The sequence below is a fragment of the Aegilops tauschii genome, chromosome 2, assembly GCF_002575655.3.
Source record: "Aegilops tauschii subsp. strangulata cultivar AL8/78 chromosome 2, Aet v6.0, whole genome shotgun sequence".
NCBI lineage: Eukaryota > Viridiplantae > Streptophyta > Magnoliopsida > Poales > Poaceae > Aegilops > Aegilops tauschii.
The window spans coordinates 343,546,700-343,568,990 of NC_053036.3; the positions used below are offsets into that span (position 1 = coordinate 343,546,700).

The 22,291-nt window shown below is 51.0% G+C and overlaps 1 long non-coding RNA gene across 1 annotated transcript; it reads left to right on the forward strand.

The window, feature by feature from the left end:
* Window positions 1-297: 297 nt before the first annotated feature.
* On the forward strand, window positions 298-3,291 carry LOC141041676 (uncharacterized). The gene is made up of 2 exons (XR_012202638.1): window positions 298-2,719; window positions 2,826-3,291. It is a non-coding gene; the product is annotated as an uncharacterized lncRNA (long non-coding RNA).
* The last annotated feature ends 19,000 nt before the right edge of the window (window positions 3,292-22,291 follow it).

A 22,291-nucleotide genomic window follows, 5' to 3' on the forward strand; every position in this document is an offset into this window, starting at 1 on the left:
ATCATATTAGTGGATAATGACTACTTTGCCATTATGGTGACCCCTTGATCTATAAAAGGAGGCCCATGGCACTCGTAGGAAGGGTTGGAAAGTTGACAAACCCACAACCCCATATGCGTGTAGTCGCTACTGCCCTATGGCGACCCCTGCCGGGCAAGTGTACTGCATTGCACCATCCACATTCCACCATCAATCCACCAAAGCAGGAGTAGGGTTTTATGCCTCGCGGCGGCCCGAACCTGGGTAAATTGATTGTGTGCTCTCTGCCGTGCTGCCGTGCGTTGGTCTGCTCTTTGTGCAACGCGACGTCCCCCTGCCGAACCAGCAAGGGGCCTCCTGGTCCCATAGGTGGCCGTGTATATACCACGACAGTGAACTACTCCCTCCTCGTCATAGAGAGCGCCGGGATGATGAAGATGGCCACCGGTGATGATATCCCCCTCCGGTAGGGTGCCAGAACAGGGTCTCGATTGGTTTTTGATGGCTACAGAGGCTTGCGGCGGCGGAACTCCTGATCTAGGTTTATTTCTGGAGGTTTGGGGATATATAAGAGGTGTTGGCGTCGAAAATAAGTCAAGAGAGTCCACGAGGGGCCCACAAGGTCGGAGGGCGCGCCTGGGGTGTAGGGCGCCCTCCACCCTTGTGGAGGCTTCGTGGCTCTTCTGGCCCAACTCTTTTGCTTCGGGGGCTTCTTCTGCTCCAAATACAGTCGTCGTGAAGTTTCAGGTCATTTGGACTTCGTTTGATATCCCTTTTCTGTAAAACTCAAAAACAAGGAAAAAACAAAAACTGGCACTGGGCTCTAGGTTAATAGGTTAGTCCCAAAAATCATATAAAATAGCATATAAATGCATATAAAAATCGAAGATAGATAATATAATAGCATGGAACAATAAAAAATTATAGATACGTTGGACACGTATCACCTCACGAGGCGCTCGCTGTGAGGTAGATCCGATGAAGTCCTTCGTAGGAGAAGGCCCTCGCGGGGCAGGCCCTCGAGAGGCTGTTGGCTTTGCGGTGCCCGCTGGTGGGCTGCCTCCCTGAGTTGGGCCATGGGGCCCTTCCTGGGCCTTAGGTAGGTGGCCTGTGGTACCCTCGTTCCCACTGGGCCGATGGTAGCTCTTTGGCCCACAGCGTGCATGTTTCGCCCGTTGAGGAGCGAAACGATGCGAGGCCGAAGACTGTCGGGCCCAGGCAGGGACGCATGGCAGCATGACGGGACAGGGATGCCCCCACTTCCCATGACGCCTCGGTAACAGCCGCCTTGGTGATAAAGCCTGCCAGCGTAGGGCGCGGGAGCATCATTGCTTCCGGTCTCGCTCCCCGCCTTCCTGCGTACTGCTCCTCTGCTTCTTCTGCTCCCTGCCTTCCTGCGTACTGCTCCTCTGCTTCTTCTGCTCCCGCTGCCATGGCTCCCAAAGGCAAGAACACCGCGGAGAAGGCTCCCGCCGGTCGGAAGAGTGCAGCCAGCGAGTACGGGTTGGCCCTGCTGTGCTCCTCCATCATCGACGAGGAGGTCTGGCACACCCTCTCCTGGCCAGCGATCACAACGAGTGGGGAGCCACCCGGATCTAGTAGGGCTCTCGCTGGCCCCGCGACTTGGGTTCCATGTCGGTGGCCGTCTTCTTCCACTCGCTCGTTGCCGGGCTGTTGCCGCCCTTCTCCGACTTCCTCCTCGCCATCTTGGAGCATTACCAGATCCTCCTGCTCCATCTCTAGCCCAATTTCATCCTTGTCCTTGCCATCTTCGCCTACCTCTGTGAGGCCTACCTGGGGGTGATGCCGTCTGTGGAGCTCTTCCGGACCTTCTATAGCTTGCGGGTCTCCGCAAGGAACCAGCGTTCGTCTTGCGTCTCCTTTCTTATGGACGGCAAGAGGGACAAGCTCATCATCGACATGCGGATCCACAAGAAGGTGGAGGGCTTCCGGCGGCGCTGGGTCTACGTCCAGCCCCTCTTGCTTATCCCGACAAAGCCGGCTGTGAAGACCTCCGGATGGAAGCACAAGAAGTTCATCGACGCCCGGCTGGAGCCAATCCTGGAGTGGCTGAGGGAGTTGCGAGAGACCGGGATAATGGCGGCTATGGTTGCCAAAGAATTCGTCCGCCGCCGCATTCGCCCCTCCAGAAGCGCATGTGCCCGGTGTGGGAGATCTCGGGCGTCAAGGACTAGATTCGACTGCGTAAAGAAAGCCTTCCTGCTGAGACGGTGACTGAGGCCCTGAAGGTCCTGCTTACCGAGGAGCCAGAGGCCAGGCCCAAGGGGGTGCGCCCGTTGTACCGCCTGGACAACAGGGATGACCTCATCGCGAAGATGCCCCTGTTCGACCAGTGGGGCCTGATCCCACCGGGCCACGAGGGGCCTCGCGAGAATCCCCTGGGAGCGGAGTCCGCCTCGGGAAGCCACAACGGCGCGGCGTCCTCGGCAGCCTAGGATGGGGAGAGCAGCGCGAGGATGCCCCCGCCGATCCACGGCCAGCTCCGGCTGGACGCCACCGACGACGGCGACGGTGATGACGATGACAATGCGCCCCGTCCCGCGGTCGGCGAACTTCGTGAGGTGGGGGCGGGGGACAGCATCGTGCCTGCAGCTCATGACACCAGCGAGTCCCGCGCCACAACCTCTGGAGGCAGCCCGAGCAGGCCTCGCGAAGAAAGCAGTGGTAGCAGCAGCACCGGCAGGAAGCAGAAGAGGAGACGCTGGGTTCCAAATGATGAGTAAGTCCCCGCGATCCCATCTTTGTCCTCTTCTCCGTGCTCTGCAAACTCCACTGCCTCAATGATGGCTTTGACTTCGAGCGGGTCGTGAACCCCGTCCCGGCAGAGCTTCGCGAGGACCTTGGGAAGGTGGTGGAGGGCCATGTGGCCAACTTCGTCCGGCGGTTTGCACCAGTCGATGACGGTAGCGACGAGGATGATGCGGCTTTTGATGATGAAGATTGAAGGCGGCGACGACAGCGACTCTCCGCCTAGATCCTCTCCCACTCTTTAATTTATCTGTAATAGAATAGAAGTGGCCCCGTGGGGCGTGAAGACATTGCCTGGCACTTTTGCATTAAGGGGGTGTTTGGTTCAAGGAACTTTTTATGTTGGGACTAAAAAAAAGTCTTTAAAAGTCCCGAGCAAACCAAAAAGGGGGACTTTTTTGGGACATTTTGCTAAAATTTCTTAGAAGCACCTCCTTAAGAATCTTTTTTAAAAAATCCTAGGGACTAGAAAAAGTCCTAGGACTAGAGAACCAAACACCACCTAAGTTAAGCACTACTACGTTTTTGCTTCCTTGTGGTGTTTCCCTTCCATGTTTGTTTCCTTGCAAGGCCCGTCTCTATTTCCTTTGCTTGCTCTGGTGCTCTACGTCACCACGACCCAGCCCCCAAGCGTACTGTAGCAGTCGCTGGTATGCTAGGACACGTGCCTAGCAAGGCTAGAGGGCGCAGGGCTCCGTGGGGTGATAAGGGCTCCCGAGGCACGATGCTCGCGAAGCCCCCCTTTGACGCGCAAGCAACATGCGTGGGAAGGGAGAAAGTTGGCGCTTGCAAAGTCACGTGGGAGAAAACACCAAAAGCGCTAAGAGAGGGCTCATGAAGCGTTTCGAGTTAGCTCTTTAGGAGTATGCGGCTTGACGTGCCGCCTCCTGTGGGCCATGCCCCGCGATGGACATCCACCCATGAGGCCGCCTCGCGAAGCAACGCTCACGGGGTCGCCTGAGGAGGGGTGCCCATGAGGCTTCTTGCACCCTGCATTAGTAAGATTGCCACCAAGTTTTACAAGTAATGAGGCGGCGCACGCTCGTGAAGTTGCTTGTGGGTATCACACGAGGAGACAAGTACCAAGGACCTTGGTGAGGTGACGTGCACGGGAGCAGGCCCGCGAGCCAGAACTCAGTCGCTTGTGTTCAGCGGCGTTGCTGAGTCTGACCCGAGCATAAGCATCGTGTCCAGCCCCCGCTCGTGTGATACTCAAAAGGAAGATCGCGAGCGCGCACGCCTCCTGAGGGCACTTCATTACAAGCACTTGTAACACCTGGAAAGTGAAGTTTTACTAATGCATAAAAAGATCATTACATAATGGAAGATACATGCTGCTGTGATGTGCACGGGTCATCTTGAGGATGTGACGGCCAGTCAGCCCCCTCAAGTAGATCGTTCCGCCATGACTGTGCATGGGGCTTCCATTGGGTTGTGGGCGGGAGCTCTTGCGGCTAGCGGCAACGCAGAGGAGGCTCTGGAGCATGTATAACTCCACTTCGCTCGTATCTGTGAGGTCACGGATAGAACTTGCGGAGGTGTTGGATGTTCCATGTGTTTTGTACCAGAACACCCTCCTCCGTTTCCAGACACGCGCGCTAGGTCGAGAAACGTGCACCACCCTGAAGGGGCCTTCCTGAAGGAAATATGCCCTAGAGGCAATAATAAAGTTGTTATTTTATATTTCCTTATTCATGATAAAGGTTTATTATTCATGCTAGAATTGTATTGATCGGAAACTAAAATGCATGTGTGAATACATAAACAAATACCGTGTCCCTAGTAAGCCTCTACTAGACTAGCTCGTTGATCAGAGATGGTTAAGGTTTCCTAACCATAGACATGTGTTGTCATTTGATAACGGGATCACATCATTAGCAGAATGATGTGATGGACAAGACCCATCCGTTAGCTTAGCACAATGATTGTTCAGTTTATTGCTATTGCTTTCTTCATGTCAAATACGTATTCCTTTGACTATGAGATTATGCAATTCCCGGATGCTGGAGGAATACCTTGTGTGCTATCAAACGTCACAGTGTAAGTGGGTGATCATACATATGCTCTACAGGTGTCTCCGAAGGTGTTTGTTGGGTTGGCATAGATCGAGATTAGGATTTGTCACTCTGAGTATCGAAGAGGTATCTCTGGGCCCTCTCGGTAACGCACATCACTATAAGCCTTGCAAGCAATGTAACTAATGAGTTAGTTGCAGGATGATGCATTACGGAACGAGTAAAGAGACTTGCCGGTAACGAGATTGAACTAGGTATGATGATACCGACGATCGAATCTCGGGCAAGTAACATACCGATGACAAAGGGAATAACATATGTTGTTATTGCGGTTTGACCGATAAAGATCTTCATAGAATATGTGGCGCCGCTTCCATGTGGCAAGGAGCTCCCCCGGGTTGGGCGGCACCGAAGGCCGACCTAGCCTTCGACTCGGGGGATCACCCCGTCACCACCGTGGCTCGGGCGTGCTTCCGATGCTTTGCACACCCACTATCTGCAGCGTAGCTGTCACCAAGACCCTCATCGACGGCGGTGCCAGTCTCAACGTGCTCTCTGTGGAGGCTTTTAGCCTTCTTCACGTACCACTCGAACGGCTCCGCCCCAGCAAGCCCTTCTCCGGGGTCGGCGGCGGCTCCACCAACCCCTTGGGGCAGATCCGCCTTCCTGTGACCTTCGGCACTCGCGACAACTACCACACCGAGCTGATCGACCTCGACATCGCCCGCATTGGCCTCCCATACAATGCCATCCTTGGATACCCGGCTCCGGCTCAGTTTATGGCGGTGACCCATCCGGCCTACAACCTCATGAAGATGCCCGGGAGCAAGGACGTCCTCACCGTGGTTGGAGACACCAAGGAGGCTCTGGCGGCGCTCAAGTTCGCCCTCAAAACCGCCGCGACAGCGCGATCGACCACCGAGGCCACCCTTAGGGCTAAGGAGGCCGCGCCAGCAAAGAAGAAGCAGTTGTTCACTCAAGATCAGGCCGAAACCAAGCAGGTGCCGGTCGAGGAAGATGGGTCCTCAGGAGCCACCTTCACCATAGGCGCCAACCTCGACCCGGATCAAGAGGAGGCATTGGTGAAGTTCTTGCACGCAAACAAGGAGGTATTCGCCTGGGAACCCAAGTAGCTGGTAGGGGTCCCAAGAGGGGTGATCGAGCATCACTTGAGGGTGTGCCCCAATGTGCGCCCTGTGAAGCAGAAGGCGCGGCGACAGTCCATGGAGAAGCAGTCCTTCATCATTCAGGAAACCTGCAAGCTGGAGGCAGCAGGTGTCATTTGCGAGGTTCGGTACCCCGAGTGGCTGGCGAACCCCGTTGTCGTACCAAAGAAACACTACTAGGGAAAACCTTATACACAGAACTTTAGCAGTAGCGCTTATTAAAAAAGCACGCTACCGCTACGCAGCAGTAGTGCGCGCGGAATAACCGCGCTGCAGATACATATATAGCACTAGCGCGTCCTGTTGTAAAAGCGCTACTACTAAAATCCCTACCAGTAAGCCGATAGGCTACTCATAGTAGTAGCGCTCTTTTAGAAACAACGCTGCCGCTAATATTTTTGTAGCAGCGCGTTTATGTGTAAGGCGCTACTGCTAACGAAAAGAAAATAAAATGAAAAACAAGTAGAAAAGTAAATGAAATGAAAGAAATAGAAAAAGGAGATAGGAAAAAAATGTAAAGAAAAATAAATGGAAAAAGGGAAAAAGGAGAAAGGCATAGCAGTAGCGCGTTTCTGAAAACGCGCTGTAGCTAACTTAGCTATCGCGCGTTTTCAGAAACGCGCTACCGTTATGTTCCACTTAACCAGCTAGCGGTTTCCCTCCCCCCGGCCACCACTTCTCCCCCAAATCCCTCGCCCCACTTCGCCGCTGTCTCCCCAATTGGCCGTCGCCCCACTTCGCCGCCGTCTCCTGCTGGCGTGGACGCCCGCAACCTCACCGTCTCCCCCCGAGGCCGCCCTCGACCTCACCACGGCGGCCCTCGACCTCACCGCCGCCCGAGCCCGTCCAGCACCGCCGTTGCCCGTGCCCGAGCCCGCCCTCCCCGCCCCTGCCTCCGTCGCCGAGCACCTCCCCGCCACCGTCTCTCCCCTCTCTGTAAGCCCCCACCCCTCCCCCACCACTCCTCTCTCTCTGCATTTTAGAGCAAAAATTAGTAGAGCAAAAGTTAGTTTATAGCAAAAAAATTAGTTTAGAGCAAAAGATGTTAAGTAGTAGATGTTAGAGTAAAAAATTTGGTTTACAACAAAAGTTAGTTAGGGCGGTAGGGTTTAATTAGGGTTTTTGTTTTCATAGATGTTTTTTTAAAAGAAAAAAATGAAGAAAATGTTGTAGCAGTGCTGCTTGTAGTATATAGTGATACTAGTAGATGTTAATTAGGTTAGGGCAGTACTGGTACTAGTAGATGTTAATTAGATATTTTTTAGTTAGGGCAGTAGGGTTTTTCTAGGTTAATTAGGTTAGTAGTGCTGCTAGTAGTAGTGGTACAATAGGTTAAATAGGTGAAGTTAAATGAATAACCTAAATGAATGAAATTAGTAGTTAACTAATTTTTTTCCTTTCATCATTATAGAGCACTAAAGTTAACTGAATTTTGTTCTATTAGTAGTTAAATGAATTTTCTTCTACACTTAGTTTTTGAATTAGCTTGTGAAATTTGGACATGTATATTTGGACATGTGGTTGCTCGTGTATATTTGGACATGTGTTGCGGTGTCGAAGATGGATATTTGAACACTGTTTTCAGGGAATGAAGCCGAGTGGCCTATGTTTTGCCAGAATGTTGATTCATTTCCGTTCCGGCAAATTTCAGGTTCTCGATTTGTCCACTTTTTAGCAAAAGTCATGCCGAAATTTTCTGTGAATTTCGGCATGACTTGTGCTACAAACTAGGACGTGGGGAAGGCGACGATAATGGAGCCGAAGGAACCATTGTTCCACAGCTGGCTGATCTCCCCAGACGTCTTCAAGGTTTCCGTGGCCAGTGTCAAACCGGGCCACGAGAATTTGGCTCCTCTGGTACTAGTGGGGGATGTCGATGAGACCCCGCGGCGGCTTGGTGATTGTTGCAATGGGTGGGTCCTATTGTGGCCAAAGAGTCTGCTTCGTCTGGAGGCGGCCGGGAGCACACCCACGAGCATGCAGTTAGGTATGAACATCAACACCTCACCTACCCAATTAGCATCGGCTGTCGTGCTGGGTGATAGCGGAGGGGGTGAGGAAGAGGCTCATTTAGTCGCTGGTGACGTCGCCATAGATGGGGATGAGGATGACGATGTCACTCAACAGTATGTCAACACTGGCGCCTACTTAGATGAGGATGAGCGTCATGAGTCGGTGCCTGAATTGCCTCCTCCGAAGTCTGAACGTATTACGGACAACCTTCTGGTAGTAAAGAAGTCTAGGAAGAGACCAATGAAAGGCAAAAAAGCTGCTTCTATGATCCAGCCGCCTCAGCAGCCTCGGGTTCAAGACCGTATAGATATCCCCAATGCGGCAAAATGGCATATCCCTGGTCAACCAATCCTACCTAAAGCAGCGCTAGGGGCCAGATTCGGCGATGTAAGGAGACTTCATGATGATGTGCTGCAGATAGAGAAAGGCCTCATCGCCTCAAAAAATCCAGGATACCCACTCTACGTGGTTAACGTGCCACGGCAATTGTCGTACGTCGACACATTCCCCGCGGAGAAGTTCTTCCTTTGATTCGATTACATCTTCGACATGTTTCACTAGAAGAAGCTGGAGTTTACGTTTGTCCGCCTTTATGCCTTGCACATGAACTACCTCATCGGGGTTGAGCAGATACCTCATATCTGTGTCGCTGACCCGTACTTCATGCACGAGGGCTTCTTGGGAGTCTGCGCAAAGCACCGTGAATACGCGAGGGAATACATCGTCAATTTCATGCTCGCCAATAAGGACAAGGAGGCGATTCTCGTGCCTTATCATCCCCTGTAAATCATCCGTGCGGGTATCCCTCCTTCGATTTCAATCATTCATTTGCATGGTGGAGGCTAATTAATTTGAGGTGTACTTATTTTGCGCAGCGGCGGGCGCGCCATCCTCATCATCCTCTACCCCCGATACTCCCACGCTCTTTACTTGGAATCGTCAAAGAACATTAACAAAAAGGATTACACCCACATCAAGTCTGTTCTCGACAGTGCTATCTTTTACTACGGTGCACGGGGTGGAGAGGTCAAGGACAAGAAGAAAAGGGACGGCAGGCCCGCCTACGGCCATAAGACCGACTTCTGCTGCATCCAGCAACCGAGTGATTCTCTTAATGATGGATTCTATGTCCTACACCACATGCTGGAGTACAGACGGGATCACCAAAACCTTCGCATGTCACCTAGATCCGGTGATGCCCATATTCTGCAATGGGCAAAGAACTTAGGAGATATAGAGGATCATCGACTTCGAGCTGAGTTCTATCACATCCAGCGCAAACTTGCCCAAATCATCATGAAGGAGGTCGTCGGAAAAACAGGGATGTTCTACGAAGAAGGACAAATGTCGCGGGAAGACGTCCGAACACGCGTAGCCGCTCAGCGTCTCGACCTGAAGCCTTTCACTAAGCTCGGGGACTATCTCCCTGACTTGGATGGATGGCACGACATGTTGGAGTGATTGTCGATATATGACAATGTGTCCGTTTAGTCCATATTATCTGTATGACGAAACTTTGAGTTATGCACGATGAAACTTTATTTGTGACGTAATTAAACCGTCCTCCTCGACTAGCGAAGATCACTCTAGTTAGGGCATTTTGGGTACGATGAACTTTGTGATTTATGCTTATGATATGTTGCTTCTATTTTTGCCAAGTCTGTCTCTTTCTGTTGCTCAACTATATATGTTGCATATCATCGACTCATGTGACGATGCAGGTGTATAGATCATCGATGGCGAAGAAGTGCTACGCCAGGAGTATACGACGAGTGGCCAGAATGTCAGGCCTAGGTGTACCGGTTTCCGGTTTCCGAGCGACAGCCAGTAGTTAGTTTAGGTTCACGCTAATGCGAGAGAGGGATACGAACTCATGTACTGCATAGTTCTGCTCTCACTCAAAGTGATAGCTCTTCTCGCGTATATCATTGTTTAGATGGATGACGATGTCGTTGCAAGTAATCAAGACTCGTATCGCTATTTTCGAGATGATGACGAGAGACCACTTTGTGTTGGATGATGATTATGATGATGACATGATTTGATGAGACTATTTGTACGTATATGCTATGATTACATTTGTATGGGTATGATATGCTAAAGATTATTGTATAAAGCCGATTCAAATACAAAACAAATATGCAGAAAAAAAACAGAAACTAATAAAACTAGCAGTAGCGAGGGGAACAAAGTTAGCAGTAGCGCTCCCTTACTAGTAGCGCTTCCTGCTAAAAAGCGCTGCAGATATTAGCAGCAGCGCTCTGCACTAAAGCGCGCTACTTCTAGCCATGTATAGCAGTAGCGTGGGACGACAAGCGCTACTGCTAGACGTTAGCTATAGCGCCTTATCAGTATCGTGTCGTCCCGCGCTACCGATAGGCAAAATACCCGCGCTACTTCTAGGGTTTTCCCTAGTAGTGAAAGGCGGGAAGGAGCGTATGTGTGTCGACTTCACCAACCTCAACAAGGCCTGTCCCCAAGACCCGTTCCTGCTTCCGCGCATCGACCAGATCGTCGACTCCACCGCCGAGTGCGACTTGTGTGTTTCCTGGACACGTTCTCGGGCTACCACCAGATCAAGATGGCAGTGGAGGATGTGGAAAATACGGCTTTCCTAACCCCGTGTGGGGTGTACTGCTATACTTGCATGCTGTTTGGGCTGCACAATGCAGGCGCGACCTTCCAACGGCTGATGCACATCGCCCTGGGTCAGCAGCTCGGAGGAACGCAGAAGCCTACGTCGAGGACATTGTGGTAAAATCTCGGGAGGCAAGAACTTTGATTCAAGACCTGGAGGAGACCTTCGCAAGCCTGCGCCAGGTAGACCCGCGGCTCAACCCAGAGAAGTGCGTGTTTGGTGTCCCCTCTGGCAAGCTGCTGGGCTTCCTCGTGTCCCACAGGGGATCGAGGCTAACCCGGAGAAGGTCAAGGCGATAGAAGACATGAGCCCGCCACAAACTCTCAAGGAGATGCAGAAGCTTGCAGGCTGCGTGACCTCGCTGGGGCGCTTCATCTCCAATCTGGGAGAGCGTGCCCTGCCATTCTTCAAGCTGATGAAGAAGAAGGGCCCATTCGAGTGGACCCCGGAGGCTGACCAGGCATTTCAAGACCTCAAGAGATACCTGACTAGCCCTCCGGTGATGGTGGCGCCTCGCCCTCTCGAGCCCCTGGTGCTTTACCTTGCCGCCACTCCCTACTCCGCTAGCGCAGCTCTAGTGGCGGTTCGGGAAGAACGCTAGGACAAGGGTCTGCCACGCCGTACCGCGCCCCCAGCCGGGGCGATGCAGGACCCAGAGGGCACCGCAAGAGCTTCAGCAACGCCAACGAGTGACCAGGCCCAGCAAGGTGGCGTTCGCGGGCCAGCAGAGGCCCCAGTTGGCGACCAGGCTCTTGGGGTCCCGACGCCTCAGGAGACGCCCCAACCTCTGGCAGGCGCATGCTCCGTCGACGCTCCTGCCCTCATCGAGCACCTAGTGTACTTTGTCAGCACAGTACTGCGAGATGCAAGGGCACGGTACCCCATGCCTCAGAAGCTCTTGCTCGCGCTCTTGGTGGCCTCACGTAAACTGCGGCACTACTTCCAAGGTCACCCAATCAAGGTCGTCTCGGCCTACCCGCTGGAGAGGGTACTCAGGAGCCCCAACGCTGCGGGAAGAGTTGCCGAATGGAACATCGAGCTGCAAGCATTCCTGTTGGAGTTCAGCACAACTAGGGTCATCAAGGGAGCCGAGCTCGCCGACTTTGTAGCAGAATGGACTGACGCCCCGGGGTTTGAAGCAGGCGAGGACCGATCCCTCTCGCCAGGAAGTGAAGCACCAGATGGCTGGGTCATGTATTTCGATGGCGCGTTCGCACGCCAGGGCGCAGGAGCTGGAGCAGTGCTCATCTCGCCCACTCAGGACAAGCTCTACTACGCCGTGCAGCTCTGCTTCTAGCAAGGCGAGAAGGTATCCAACAACATCGCGGAGTACGAAGGCCTCATCGCTGGCCTTAAGGCTGCGGTGGCCCTGGGAGTGAAGCGCCTCACCATCAGGGGCGACTCGGAGCTCCTCGTCAAGTTCTCCAACAAGGTATATGGAGGCATACCTCGCTGAGGTACGCAAAATGGAAAAGCATTTCCTGCGTCTAGAGTTGCAGCACGTGCCCCATGGCACGAACAAGGAGGCCGACGACATCGCCAAAAGGGCGTCCAAGCGACAACCCCAGGAGCCTGGCGTCTTTGAGGAGCGGCTCTTCAAGCCTTCGGCAGCACCTCCGCTTTCAGGGCCGGCGCCGCCTCGGGAGGAACTCCCCCAACCACCTGCCTTGGGAGCCCCGGCCTGCGGCCCGACCTCGGGAGCACACCTACCCCTGGCGCTCGAGCCTCAGGAGGGGTGCTGGACCAAGGAGTTCAAGGAATACCTGACGCAAGGGACGCTGCCGGAGAAAGAGGAGGACGCGAAGCGCGTGGCCCGATAGGCTACGGCATACTGCATCCAGGATGGTGAGTTATACAGGAAGCGGCCAAATGATGTTTCGTTGCGATGCATCTCTAGGGAACAGGGGAACGAGTTGCTAGCTGACATACACGGCGGAGACTGCGGGCACCACTCGTCGCCACGAACCCTCGTCGGCAAGGCATTTCGCAGCGGGTTCTACTGGCCTACGGCGCTCAACGACGCAACCGAGCTGGTGAAGTGCTGCGAGGCCTACCAATTCCACGCCAAGCAGATCCATCAGCCAGCTCAGGGCCTCTAGACCATCCCGCTCTCGTGGCCATTCGCAGTCTGGGGGCTGGATATCTTAGGCCCGTTCCCTCGAGCGTCTGGGGGCTACCGCTACCTCTACGTCGCCATTGACAAGTTCACCAAATGGACGGAGGTAGAAGCTGTCCGCACCATCCCGGTCGGATCTGCGGTCAAGTTCATCAAGGGTCTCGTGAGCCGGTTCATGGTCCCCAATCGCATCATCACCGACAACGGCTCGCAGTTCACTAGCAATCTCTTCAAGACATATCACTACTGGAATTAGCTAATTTGCCGTCTGCCAAGTCTTTGTCGTCCGCTAGCTGACGGCAAAGAAGGTCTTTGCCGTTCGCTTGCAGAAAACGGACGGCAAAGAGTAGGCAGATGGCAAAGAACGGTCTTTGCCATCTGCCTACTCTTTGCCGTGAGCTAGCGGACGGCAAAGAATCTTTGCCGTCAGCTAGCAGACGACAAAGAGGGTGGTGGTCCCCACTAACGAGCTGATTAAAAAAACTTAACGTCCCCCCTCTTTGCCGTCAGCTAGCGGACGACAAAGAGGGAAAAAAGCTGACGACAAAGGTTTGGCGGACGGCAAAGAACTAACCTACCTAACGGCGAGACCCACCCCGCCCTGGATCCATCTCTCTGTTTCTCTCCTCTCTCCTTCCCGAGCCACCACGCCGCCGCCCCGCCGCCCCCACCCCCACCCCCTGCCGCCGCCCCCGCCACCCGCCGCCGCCCCCACCCGTGCCGCCGCCCCCGCCGCCACCCCCATCAGCCGCCCCCACCACCCGCCGCCGCCCCCGCCACCCGCCGCTGCCCCCGCCACCCACCAGCCGCCCCCGCCACCCGCCGCCACCCCCCACCACCCGCCGCCCCCGCCACCCGCCGCCGCCCCCACCCCGTGCTCTCGCCCCACCACCCCGCCGCCCCGGCGCCCCACCACCCTGGCGTCGCCGCCGCCGCCGCCACCCGCCACCGCGGTCCGGTGAGTTATTTTTTTCTTTTCTTTTGCTGTTTAATTGTTAGTGTTAGGTTTAGTGCTAGATATATATGTGTTAGTGTTAGATTTAGTGCATGGGTTTTAGATAATTAGTCATATAATTAAAAGAAGTAGAAAAAAGATGAAAAAAGAAGAAGAAAAGAAGAATATGTAGAAGGGGAAGAAGAAGAAGAAGAAGAAGAAGAGGAGGGGAGAAGAAGAAGAAGAAGAAAGTGTAGGAGAAGAAGAGGAGGGGAGAAGAAGAAGAAGAAAGTGTAGGAGAAGAAGAGGAGGGGAGAAGAAGAAAGTGTAGGTGTAGGAGAAGAAGAGGAGGGGAGGAGGAGAAGAAGAAGAAGAAGAAGAAGAAGAAGAAGAAGAAGAAGAAGAAAAGAAGAATATGTAGAAGGTGCTCTTTGGCCTTCCAGAGGCCGGCGGGGTCATATATTTGTGAATTATGAGTTAGGTCGTATATTTTTCGATTTTGTTATGCAAAACATCATACATATTTGTGTTTATCAAGTGGATTCAAATGTGTAGTTGTTTCGTTGCTGCGAGGGTGTGGTGTTTGACGACCTCCCCGTGCGTTCGACGAGCTCCGCCCTTGCGTTCGTTGGTGAGCACAAATGACATCTCCTCCTCCCCCTTCATTTGCTCTGTTCCGGTCTTCGTGCCGATGAAACTTGCTAGCTATAGGTGTCAATCATCAGTATGCGTAACCAATATGTGTCTCCCGTTCGAAAGCGTTATAGTTATAAATATGCATGCATTTGCATATTTATAACCGTGATTCTTTCAAATTGTCCAACGCTATCCATGGACAGCCCGAGTATGTGTAGATTGGGTTCGTTTTCCCATATGCTTTGCTCCGGATCCGACGCATAAATTTCGTCAGTGCCTCCCCTGTTGTTCTCCGGGTACACATCCTCTCTGTTTATTGCAGAGACGTGTATCAGGAAAACAGCGGGGAGGTGCTGCCGAAATTTTGCGTCTGATCCAGAGCATAGCATGGGAAAATGAACCCAATCTACACATACTCGGGTGGGATTAGGACATATCGAGTGTAGGTTGCATGGACGTAATAAAATTGACAAAGTAGATCAACTGACGAATATATACATGGTGAATTATATATATATATGTTGTGTGTCCAGTAGCTCTGAAAGTCCAGATGAGTGATCGTGCGTGGATGTACACCAGTCACACTGGTCAGAACAAATGGAGCATTGAATGATTCACAAAAACTAAGGGGTTTGTGCAAGCCGCATTTGCAAATGGCCAGAGGAAAACCTGGTGCCCCTGTTTACGCTGCGGCAATTGGGAAAAGAGGACAGAGGCTGAAATGGGCAAACACCTGCAGAAGAGTGGTTTTACGCCCGATTATACGATGTGGACATATCATGGTGAGTCTGCCCAACGTGACCGAGCTGAGGTGGATCGTCGTCGCGCCGACGAGCATGGTACCGGGATGGAAAACATGGTGCAAGACTTCGATGATGCTCGGGATTCGGACGAGGAGATGGAGGAATCTGCAAAGGCCTTCAATGAAATGTTGGAGTCTTCAAAACGTCCGCTCCACGAGCACACTGAGCTTTGTCAGTTGGATGCCATCTCACAAGTAATGGCTCTGAAGGCTCAGTTCAACTTGGGCAGAGAATGCTACAACGCAATGATGACAGTATTTGGACGCTTTCTACCCAAAGGCCATGTAATGCCTGCAAACCTGTACCAGTCGGACAAAATCCTCCGTGCACTAAAGATGCCCTATGAGAAGATACATGCCTGTGAGAAAGGATGTGCCTTATTTAGGCTTGACTATGCGGACTTGAACTATTGTCCCATTTGCAAGTCTTCCAGGTATGTTGTGGTAGACAACGGTATGGGTGAGAAGACACATACCAAAATCTCCGTTAGTGTTCTTCGGTATATGCCAATCGTACCAAGACTTCAATGTCTTTTCATGGTCGAAGAGACGGCCAGATAGATGACATGGCACAAAACGGGCAAAAGAACCGAACTAGATGCAGATGGGAATCTGATGATCGTACACACATCGGATGGTGTTGCGTGGAAATTTTTTGATGAAATACATGCTGACAAAGCGGCAGATCCGAGGCATCCTCGAGTCGGCATCAGCACGGTGGGTTCAGTGTGTTTGGTCTGACGGCAGCCCAATACAGTTGTTGGCCCGTATTTGTCTTTCCACTCAATCTCCCCCCAGATATATTATGCAAAGAAAGAACATTTTCCTGACATTGATAATTCCAGGGCCCAACTATCCGGGGAAAAATATGAATGTGTACATGCAGCCGCTTAAGGACGAATTGCAAGAAGCCTGGGATAATGGGTTCAAGACATACGACGCCTATAGCAAACGGAACTTCATAATGCGTGTCTGGTACATGTGCTCGACGCATGACTTGCCGGCGTATGCGCTATTCGTTGGCTGGTGTGTGCATGGAAGGTTCCCGTGCCCCACATGCAAGGGAGCTCTTGAGTTTCGTTGGCTTCGGGCCGGTCGCAAGTTTTCTTGCTTCGACATGCATAGACAGTTCCTGGATCCTCGCCATAAGTTCAGGAAAGATAAGAAGAACTTCGTCAGAGGTAGAGTTGTCAAAAACTCTGCACCACCTGCGTTGACAGGCCAACAGACCCTGGATCAGTTAAACGCTCTCGAGCCAGATCCAGAGCATCCAGGGTACTTCAAGGGGTATAATTCTAAGCACGCCCGGACTCACAAGACATGCTTATGGGATCTGCCTTACTTCAAAGACCTCCTTTGCCCACACAACATCGACGTGATGCACACTGAGAAGAATATTGCCGAGGTACTTTTTGGTACATTGTTCGGCATATATGGGAAGTCAAAGGATAATACTAAGGCTAGAGTCGATCTGGAGGCGCTATGTGATAGGCCGTTACAAAACATGAAAGAACCGAAAGGAAAGCAGAACTGGACGAAGCCAAAGGCATGGTTCAATCTTGGAAGGCCAGCTATGAGGGAAATTATCTTGTGGGTGAAAATGCAGTTGATGTTCCCCGATGGGTACGCAGGAGGGGAGCGAGTCTTGATAAATTGAAGATATTTGGTCTCAAGAGTCATGATTGGCACATATGGATTGAGCGGGTAATGCCGGTGATGTTGCGTGGCTTCATCCCTGAGGATGAATGGCTAGTACTGGCAGAACTCAGCTATTTCTTCCGTGTTCTTTGTGCGAAAGAACTATCGCCTGGCGTGCTAGAAGAAATGGAAGAGTTGGTGCCGGAGTTGATCTGCAAGTTAGAGAAGATATTTCCACCGGGCTTCTTTAATCCAATGCAGCATTTGATTTTGCATATCCCGACCGAGGCAAGATTGGGGGGCCCATGCAAAATCGTTGGTGCTACCCAACTGAGAGGATGCAGAAGATGCTTCGACAAAAATGTAAAAATAAACGTAGAATTGAAGCATCGATGGCTGAGGCATTCATCACTGAGGAGGCGGCAAACTTCGTGACAGCACACTACGAAGCCAAAAATCATCATTTGCATAATCCGAAGCCTCGGTACAATGCTGACGAACCTCAAAAGGGTGGATCCAACCTCAGCCTATTCAAAGGGAATCTCGCACCAGCCAGTGGTTTGAAACCAGTATCTTTGGATAACGAAGAATGGCGGACCATTACGTTGTATATCTTCAACAACCTGACAGAAGTGCGGCCGTACATCGAGTAAGTTCTCGGTACATTGTTTCGCAACTTCTATTTCCTTTGAACTGCTCTTATTCCTGGATATTTCATACAGTCGATACGTCGCCATATTCTCGTATGGAGCGGTGATCCAAAAGGATTCCGTCGAAGAGTATGAGCTTCTCGCAAAGCAAGGAGGCGGCTATCCCGGTTTCATCTCTTGGTTCAAACAAACGGTAATTTCTATTAGACCATTTCATTTCATTCGCTAATTTCTGCCTAATGCAACAATCCTTTCGTATTAAACTTGTAGGCTAATTCAGAGTCTATGGACGCCGAATTGAGACAAGTCGCTAATGGTTTTGACTATAAGGTCCGTTCATTTGACAAATACGACATCAACGGGTATCGTTTTCGTACCTATGGCAAAGAGCTATCTATGGCCGACCGACAGTCTACAAATTGTTGTGTATCTGCTATCGGCGAAGGAGGTACCGAGTATTATGGGAGAGTTGAAGCAATTTATGAACTTCTATTCTATGGTGACAACCCACCGAATGTTGTACTCTTCAAATGTTATTGGTTTCAGCCGAAGGAGACTAGAAGGACTCATGAACATATAGGGCTAGTTGAAATCAAACAAAGCACCCATTTAGATGTTCCTGATGTCTATATTACGGCTCAACAGGCGACCCAAGTATTCTATCTACCGTGGGCCTGCCAAACTAATCCAAATCTGAAAGGTTGGGATGTCGTTTATGAAGTGCCGCCACGTGCTAGACTATATCCCCCAAAGGAAGAGGATTATGAACCTCACATTAACCCAGACACATATGAAGGAGAATTCTTCCAAGAGACACGTCTTTCCAGAAAGCGTTTCAAGAACCGCTATACTTCACCCCAAAACATTGAAGTAGACAGCGACAGTGAATCCGACATCAACCTAGAGGAGGAACAAGAAGAGCCGGAACAAGAAGAGGTTACTGCTACGGATGACCTGTCAATGCTTGACCAATTACGTCAAGGTGGCCTTCCACATGTTGATGCCACTGAACCCTATGAGCCCGTCATTGATTATAGTGATGATGATGATTATGCATTTATTGATGATAGTGATCGAGATTATTAGTAGTGTCAGGTATTCAATTTTTTTATGTTGTACTTGATGATGATACACTTAAGTGATATACATATTATTATTCATGTCGGTATTTTTTTATGTTGTACTAATTTCGTTTACTCTTTGTCATGGTAGGTGTTAAAAGATGGTGGGCGCTGGTAAGTTTCTTCTAGTGTTTTGCTTAGCAAATGCATAAAGACCTAGACTTAGCCTTATTTCCTCCAATATGCTTACCACAATGACCTAGAGTTAGCTTCTTTTCCTCCAAAATGACTTAATAAGCTTACTGACCTCCAGAACCATCCATTTTACCTAAGTTAGCTCTAAAATGATCTATACTTAGCTTTGTTTCCTCCAAAATGACCTAAGTTAGCTCTAGTATGCTTAGTTAACTAGGTTTGCTCAATAATGACATGTACTTAGCTTAGTTATGTCAAAAATGGCATAATTAGCTTAGTTAGCTCATAAACAATCCATTTTACCTAAGTTAGCTCTAAAATGACCCATTATACCTTAGTTAGCTCATAAATGATCCATTTTACCCAAGTTAGCTCTAAAATGACCCATCTTACCTAGGTTAGCTCTAAAATGATGCATTATACCTAAGTTAGCTCATAAACGATCTATTTCACCTAGGTTAGCTCATAAATGATCCATTTCAACTAAGTTAGCTCATAAATGATCCATTTCACCTAAGTTAGCTCATAAATGGCATATACTTCTTCTTCTAGTCACCTTTTTCTAACTTTCTTATTTGCCTTTTTGCAGATTTCATTCACTTCACGGAAGCTAGCTTGCTATGATGGAGTGCTTGTTTTTTCTTTCATTCTCCTCTAGTATTCTTCTAGCTTGCTATGATGGAACTTGCTATCTTGATGAAACTCTGCATTGTAATATGTATGGATGGAACAATGTGTATGTGCAACTTGCTATGTATGAATGGATGGAACTATATATGTATGCACGATGAAACTTATGTGCTGGATATGTCATATGTTTGCTGTTAAATAGCCCTGTGAAATATATATATATATATATATATATATGTCATATATTTGCTGGATAAAAAAAACAGAAAAAAGAGGCACCTTTGCCGTCAGCCGCTGATGCCAAAGGCGCCTTTGCCGTCTGCCGCGGACGGCAAAGAAGCCACGCGGCGGCCACCTGTGCTCCCTGGGAGCTGACCCATTTGGTCAGTTGGCCTACAGCGGCGGACGGCAAAGGCTTTGCCTACAGTGGCAGACGGCAAAGGCTTGTCCCGCAGTGACGTCCAGCTGACGTCATTCGGCGGACGGCAAAGGCCGGATGCTCTTTGCCGTCAGCGGCGGACGGCAAAGGCTGCCGTTAGCCGCCTAACGGACTAACAACACATTTATTGCCGTCGGCTTTCTTTGCCGTCAGCCGCTAATTGCAAAGGCCCCTTTGCCGTCCGCTTCAGAAAGCAGACGGCAAAGAAGCTCTTTACGGTAGCCTACTTTGCCGGAGCCTTTTGCCGTCCGCGGCAGATGGCAAAGGCCTTTGCCGTCCGCCATCCTTGCCTTTGCCGTCTGCCGTGGCAGACGGCAAATAAGCAAATTCCAGTAGTGTATTGTGCTAACCTTGGAACGCAGATCTGCTACGCTTCAGTGGCACACCCCAGGAGCAATGGTCAAGCCGGACGCGCCAACACGGAGGTCCTGAGAGGCCTCAAGACCAGGACCTTCCAAAAGAAGCTCGAGGCTTGCGGCAGGGGCTGGCACGACGAGCTCAAGTATGTGCTGTGGTCCATCCACATCACCGCCACCAAGCCAACAGGCGAGACCCCGTTCTTCCTCGTCTACGGAGCAGAAGCGGTTCTCCCTCATGAGGTCAAGCATCGCTCCGCGCGGGGTCCTGGCGTTTGATGAGACGCAGCAGGACGCCATGCGGGGGATGGACCTTGTGCTGGGGGAGGAACGCCGCCGCGAAGCCACGCTTCGAGAGGCAAGATACCAGTAGGCGCTGCAGCGGTATCACTGCCGCAGCATCCGCTCCAGGACGCTCGAGGTGGGCGACCTCGTCCTAAGGCGGGTGCTCTCCAGGGAAGGGCTGCATAAGCTCTCGCCCATGTGGGAGGGCCCGTTTAGGGTCACCCACGTCTCCAGGCCTGGCGCCGTGCGCCTGGAGACGCAGGACGGGGTCCCCATCCAGAACGCCTGGAACATCCAGCACCTCCGGATGTTCTACCCATGAAGCCAGGCCCAGCGCCTGTGAAGCAAGGCCTCGTGCCTGTGAAGGTCTCCGCTCGTGACACTCTCACGTAATAATGAGTGGGGTTGTGCACGCCCCAGAGTCTCAGGAGTGCCGCCCTCGGGCCTCAAGGGCTCCCTCCCACGTCCTAGTGGCAGCACTTAGCTCCACGCTGGTGAGAAGACTAGACTAGGTGCCGGACGCGGCTTTTCATTTGCTTTCCGTAGTTGCCTTGCCCCTTTTTAATGGAAGTTCGCATTCTGGTGTTTGTTGTCATCTTGGTTCGATCGCCTTTTCCTCTGTTCTTCCCTCGGTTCTTTGTTTTGGCCCGTACTCTCCCTCACATGCCTCGCGAGGGGGCTGGACAGGTGCACTCCTGAGCATTTTTCCTGTTCTTCGCGAGGCACCCTCGCTCGAGCTCGCAAGCTGGCGCTCCTCCCTTAATCCGTGCCCCTCGGGTACCGCGATGAGGAGCTCTGGGTCATGGCCGGCCGCGCCTACGACCTGGGCTTGGAAGAATAAAAGTTTCATAACAAAGTTTTGCAGTTCCTCAATGCCCGCCAAGCCAACGGCAAGGAGGTCTCACCAAGTACTGCTACCTCTTGAGCACTGCGTTGGTTTTCCCTTGAAGAGGAAAGGGTGATGCAGCAAAGTAGCGTAAGTATTTCCCTCAGTTTTTGAGAACCAAGGTATCAATCCAGTAGGAGGCCACGCACGAGTCCCTCGCACCTACACAAACAAATAAATCCTCGCAGCCAACGGAATAAAGGGGTTGTTAATCCCTTCACGGTCACTTACGAGAGTGAGATCTGATAGATATGATAAGATAATATTTTTGGTATTTTGATGATAAAGATGCAAAGTAAAGAAAGTAAAATAAAAACGGTGCTAGAAATAACTAAGTGCTGAAAGATTAATATGATGGAAAATAGACCCGGGGGCCATAGGTTTCACTAGTGGCTTCTCTCGAGAGCATAAGTTTTACGGTGGGTGAACAAATTACTGTTGAGCAATTGACAGAATTGAGCATAGTTATGAGAATATCTAGGTATGATCATGTATATAGGCATCACGTCCGAGACAAGTAGACCGACTCCTGCCTGCATCTACTACTATTACTCCACACATCGACCGCTATCCAGCATGCATCTAGAGTATTAAGTTCATCAGAACAGAGTAACGCTTTAAGCAAGATGACATGATGTAGAGGGATAAACTCATGCAATATGATAAAAACCCCATCTTGTTATCTTCGATGGCAACAATACAATACGTGCCTTGCTGCCCCTACTATCACTGGGAAAGGACACCGCAAGATTGAACCCAAAGCTAAGCACTTCTCCCATTGCAAGAAAGATCAATCTAGTAGGCCTAACCAAACTGATAATTCGAAGAGACTTGCAAAGATAACCAATCATATATAAAAGAATTCAGAGAAGAATCAAATATTGTTCATAGATAAACTTGATCATAAACCCACAATTCATCGGTCTCAACAAACACACCGCAAAAGAAGACTACATGGAATAGATCTCCACGAGAGAGGGGGAGAACATTGTATTGAGATCCAAAAAGAGAGAAGAAGCCATCTGATACATCTCCAACGTATCTATAATTTTCGATTGCTCCATGCTATATTATCTACTGTTT